Consider the following 6000-nt stretch of genomic DNA (forward strand, 5'->3'; position numbering starts at 1 on the left):
AGGGCTGCGCAACCGGATGCCGCCGATTCGCACCGCGCGCCCCGGCGCCGACCGGGCGGCGGCACCGCGAGTCTCTATACCTTGCGCGTCTCCTCCCTGTCCCCCGTGGGTCCGGGATGCGAGGTCGAAGGTCGCGGGCGGGATGAAAGAGGTGGGGAGGACCTAGTGGCCCGGAAGACGTGGCCACCCACTCCACCGCCCCTCCCCATCCCTCCTTAGGTCCTTAGGGTCGGAGCCCCACGGACGTGGCACCTTGCTCTCGACCCCAACCCCTCCGCTGTGCGGGAGCCGAAAAAGGGGATGGCGAGAGGGGCTTTGGGAACGGATGTTATGCATGAGGATGGGAGGCGTGTGTTTTGCTTTCACGCCCTGTCGAACTCCCTCCGTCCGAATCCCTCCCCAGTATGCGGACCCTTCCAGGAGCCCCCGAACCGCGCCCTGGCAGCTGGTGACTCCTCGGTTGTAACCCTGTTCCCGCTTGGCTCCGCCTGGGCTTTGCACCGGCGAAGCAGGAAATGCGCTGTTCCCGGTCCACTTCCCTGCTCAGAAACTCGTCGGCGGGGGTGTTTCTTAGATTCCCCCCACCCCCAGCCCCAGCTGTGGTCCTGGTTGAAGTGTGGGTTCCTTCCCTTTATTCTCCGGCAGAGAGAACCTCAGACTCCCCGGGGTTGGAGGGCAGGCTGTCTTTGGGGTAAAGGAGAAGGCAGCCCAGCTCCTTCTACGTTTTCTGTGCGCACGTTGTCCTGCTGTCCCCTTCATATCTGCCTTGCGGCTTGAAAGGGATTTTCAACAGCGGCATGGCTTCTATGCATCCGCTTCTGCTAACCTACTCCCACCCTCCTCACACCCTAGAAGAGGCCATGGCTTTGCTGGTAAAGCTGTATCTTCAACTGACCCGTGTTATCAGCACCAAGCCCACAATGAGCAGAACACTAGCACTCCCACCAGAGTCACGGCCCCTGCCTTGGAGGAATTCACAATGCAGCACCTAGTCTTCCTCTGATTTATTCACTTCCAGCTGGGTGTTCTAGGCCTGTTCTCCTGTGATCATTTGTTCCTGGCTTTTAAAGGGGATGCCGACATCTGTAGGCCAAGTACTCGGAGACTTTTTTTTCTAGTAGAGGTTAAGAAGTTTCCTTTCCCCCTAGAAAACTCTGGCTTGCCCAGTTTCCCTAGTCAGCAGGGCTGGATTTGGGCAGGTGGTTGGTTAGGGCAAGGTGTGTGTTCTGTGATCATGGGATTGATCAAAATTAATAGGACATAGGACAGGCCTCTCCTGACACTCTTCTATGCAACCTCAGCCACAAGCATGTCAGATTTTGAAATGGGACCTGAGTTGGCTTCCAAAGTTTCTAAGCAGGAGAGAAAGCGTCAGGAATCCTTGATGGTTTCCTTGGCAGTCAGTCTTTCATGGACCTCTGTGGCCTGAGTTTTCTTCTCCCATTTCTTAGACCTTGCCAAAAACGTTGTCATTACTCTGTAAGGCCTGCACTATTCTCTCTCACCCTCTCCTTTATCAGCTGCGTCTCCAGTCACTGAGCACCTGAACTCTCACCTCTTCTGAGGATGAACTCCAGTCCTGTTGCTTTTCTGAACCCATTCAGCATGGAAGTGCAGCCCAAGAACGTACATATTCGCATGTGGTTATAAGGCATAAGCAAATTTCTATTTTGAGGCATTTTGCACAGCCAAAACCTTGAGTATTTATAGCTTCATAATCGTAGAGAAAGAAGTTTCACATACATTCACTCACCTGATTCTCACAGTGGCTCTGGAAGTACACAGTCTTTATTATAGTCCCCACATTTTAGGCAAGGAGACTGAGACAGAGCAAGGATAGGGGACTCGCTCAAGGTCACAAGAATGGATGCTTAGACCTCCTGTTTGCCTTTGTTCTCAGTGGTGGGTCTTGGTCTGAATTTCTTTTCGTGTCATGTCTACAACCCATGAAGGGCCTGATGGTGTTTGTAGGAACTAATGACAGCAGACAGGTTGAGATGGATTAAGATTCTTGCACAGAAGCTTCTGGTGCCATCATGATCATTTCCTTAATACCAAGATGGAGGGCTGTAATGAGAAAGCATTTTCATTTGGAAGATCTACAATTGGTATTTTTATTAGAGCACATAATCTAAGCCCAAGCAGACATCTCATTTATTCTGAGAATTATTGAACAAGCAATATTCAAGTATTATATTTGTGTACTGTGAACACATTCTAATTCCACTGGAAAAATGAAAACAGTTCAAAGTTACATGGGGATAAAGTTCAAATACAAGAAAGTTGAGGTCTTCAAAGCTCTGCCCCTGTACTTCCATTATATTAGACCAAAAGAGACTCAGTTAATTATATGAAACTCTTGGGGTCTTGCCACATGTTTAAGGTTTATGCTATTAGTCTCTAGACTTACTGCTGACCAAGCCTTTTTTTTTTTTTTCCAAGATTTTATTTATTTGACAAAGAGAGAGAGACAGACACAGAGAGAGCACAAGCAGAGGGAGCAGCAGAGGGAGAGGGAGAAGCAGGCTCTCCACTGATCAGACTGCGCAGTGCAAGGCTTGATCCAGGACCCTAAGATCATGACCTGAGCTGAAGGCAGACACTTAATAACTGAGCCACCCAGGTGCCCCTAACCAAGTCTTTAAGGCATAACAACATAAAGGTAGCAGCTAGGTAAAGTCTCTCCGTTCTCACTGCTGTTTGGGAGAGCAAAGGATGACAAGTATCAATTTTATTTTATGAAGTGGAAAATTAAGGCACAGAGCCATTGGGTAATTTGCTTAATGCTTTCAAACCAATCTAAAAGACCAGAGAATAATTTATTTCTTTAATCACCAAATTATTCTCTAGCACCCCTAAGTCTGAGACTCAGTGCCTCCTGGTACATTAGTTATGAGTACAAATTTGGGAGTTGAAGTGCTTGGGATTGAATTCACATTCTATAGTTTATCAGCTATGTATCCATGAAAATGAGTTAATTGTTCATAAACTGCTTAGAATAGAGCCTGGCACATAGTGTTACATAGGTATCTAATAATAAAATAATAATAATAAAATTTAAATTAATGCATGCCGGCATATGAAGACATGTTGGATACATTTTAAAGAGCTACCATAGTACTGAGGGTAAATTCACTGTAACAATTAAAGAAATGTTTTCAAGAAAAAACAAGGGAATTTCATAATATTGTAGCATTATTATAACTAGTAATAACTAACATTATCCTGCTTTCATCAAAATTGTCTATTACATCGGCAGAAACTTTTAGAGAGTTCTATAAACTGTTGTGCATCTTCCAATTACATGTGAATATGAACATTTTTATTTTGATAGTAAAAAATATCTTTGTTGCATGCATGTAAACCTTCTACAGTTGTGTTAAGAGTGGCAAAGAAAAAAATACTTAGAATCATAAGACATTCAGTATTCCATTAGAACATCTGTGAAATACAAAGAGATACCTTGCAACCAGTACTTATCTGGGTAGGTCTAGATTCTTCTCCTAAAGTCACAGAGACAAAGTTCAATTTTGAGAACTACGCCTGGTACACGTATATTTAAAGGAAGAGTAACCCACCAATGCACAAACCTTGCCTGGATCTTTGAGTGTACTACAATGAAAAGATTCTAAAGTCTAGTTGTGGTTGTTCAATAACTTGCCACCAGGTAAACAGTGAGTCTGTTAAACTGTCTCATGCTCAGCTTTCTCAAAAAAAGAAGAGGATAATACCTCATGTCTTCCCAACTCTTCCAGATAAAGATAAGAACAAAAGTCACAAAGACTTTCACAAAGTAAAAGTGCTGAGTGAAACTGTGCTTTTGTGTGTGTGTGTGTGTGTGTGTGTGTGTGTATCCATGAATGTCTGGGTATGTATGCATTTAAAGAAGATTCTTTATACAAAATATATTTATTTGTTTATTTACTTATATATTTATGTATCTGTAGCAAATTTGAGTATAATGGAAGTAGGGATTATAGAGAAGACAGTACTGCTTTGGTCTATAATGGAATGCTGCTGTTTTTAGAGCAAAAGATCTTGTATTGTGTTGTTTTTAAACAAATTACTGTGCAGGAGGTCTCACCGTTGATTCCAGGACAAAGCAGATGCTGTTTTTATGAACTAAGACTATGGATTTACTGGATAGCCATTATTTTAGGAGAGCTAATAGGTTGTTTCAATAGTTAACTTAAAACCAGAATTTGGAGACCAACAGATGACCCTTTCCTTTTTTTTTTTTTTTTTTAAGATTTTATTTATTTATTTATTTGACAGAGAGAGAGATCACAAGTAGATGGAGAGGCAGGCAGAGAGAGAGAGAGGGAAGCAGGCTCCCCGCTGAGCAGAGAGCCCGATGCAGGACTCGATCCCAGGACCCTGAGATCATGACCTGAGCCGAAGGCAGCGGCTTAACCCACTGAGCCACCCAGGCGCCCCGTCCCTTTCCTTTTGACACTTCATTTTCACATAACATTTCCCTGGAACTCACCTGACATTTACAGAATCCTAGGACAGAAAGGGACTATATAACCCACATCTGCTTTTTTCCAAGTTCCATACAATTACCCTAGTTAGAATTTGGAAACATGGAAATGTCTTACATGGGAAATATCACATATTACACTAATATATGAAAACATTTGTTTTATATATATATATATATATACACACACACACACATACACACACGCACACACACACATATATATGGCTGTATAAGTAGCAAATATATATATATATGCATTTGTTATATAATATATATAAATATATAACATAAATATATAAAATGTTGAACATATATAAAGTATTTGTTAATTATAGTTGTGTATATATACATACACACACATATGTATACTTATACAGCTATATATATATACTTATATAATATAAAATATGTATAAAAATGTATATTTTAAAATCATTTATTTTGAAACAATTTTGAAATTATTTTGAAACATTTATTTTGAAACATTCAAACTTAGAAATTCCGGGGCGCCTGGGTGGCTCAGTGGGTTGAAACCTCTGCCTTCGGCTCGGGTCGTGATCCCAGGGTCCTGGGATCGAGCCCCGCATCGGGCTCTCTGCTAGGCGGGGAGCCTGCTTCCTCCAATCTCTCTCTCTGCCTGCTTGTGATTTCTGTCAAATAGATAAATAAAAATCTTAAAAAAAAAAAAAACTTAGAAATTCCAAGAATAGTATAAAGAACTGCATCATCTTCACTGAGACACTTTGGTAGTATTTATCTCTATTGCTCCTTCTCTATCTAAATAAATAAAAACATTTCCCCACATTTACTTTATTTCACTCTCCCTTTCTAAAAATGTGTCAATGTATAGAACAATATATAATATATATATTAGTTATCATTAACATACTAAAATATACCAATACATTATAGATGTTACATAAAAATGTAATATATCAGTGTATTATTTTAGATCTTATGTACTAAAAATAGACATGTATGTATATATCACTAGCACTTTTCTGAAGCAGTTGAGAGCAAGCTGTGACATGATTTCTCACTCATTCTAAATATTCCACGGGACACTCTCCCATATAACCACCAACTAACCAAACAAATCAGAAAGTTAACCTTATTACCATACATTTAACATTACTACCATCTAAGCCCCATGCCCAATTCAAATTTTGCAAACTGCTCCAACAAACTCTGTCTCTCTTTTTCTGGTCCAACATTCAGTCCAGGACCACACATCCCATTCAGTTATCATAACCTCTTCACACTTATCTGAAATAGTTCCTCGATTCCTAGTCTTTCCTGTTCTTATAACCTTCATAATTTTGAAGGAGACATGGATTTCATTCCAAAAAGATGTTCTACAACTAAGTATGTCTGATATGGGCTCATACATTCTTGGCAAGAAAATTACCAAAATGGTAACATGCTCTTCTGGGGCAGGACAAGGAAGCCTAGAAATCAGCCTATATCATCACTGGTGAGTTAGCCTTGATCACCTGATAACACTGATATCTGCT

The sequence above is a fragment of the Enhydra lutris genome, unplaced genomic scaffold, assembly GCF_002288905.1.
Source record: "Enhydra lutris kenyoni isolate GAN:26980312 unplaced genomic scaffold, ASM228890v2 scaffoldscaffold41, whole genome shotgun sequence".
In the NCBI taxonomy this organism is placed as follows: domain Eukaryota; kingdom Metazoa; phylum Chordata; class Mammalia; order Carnivora; family Mustelidae; genus Enhydra; species Enhydra lutris.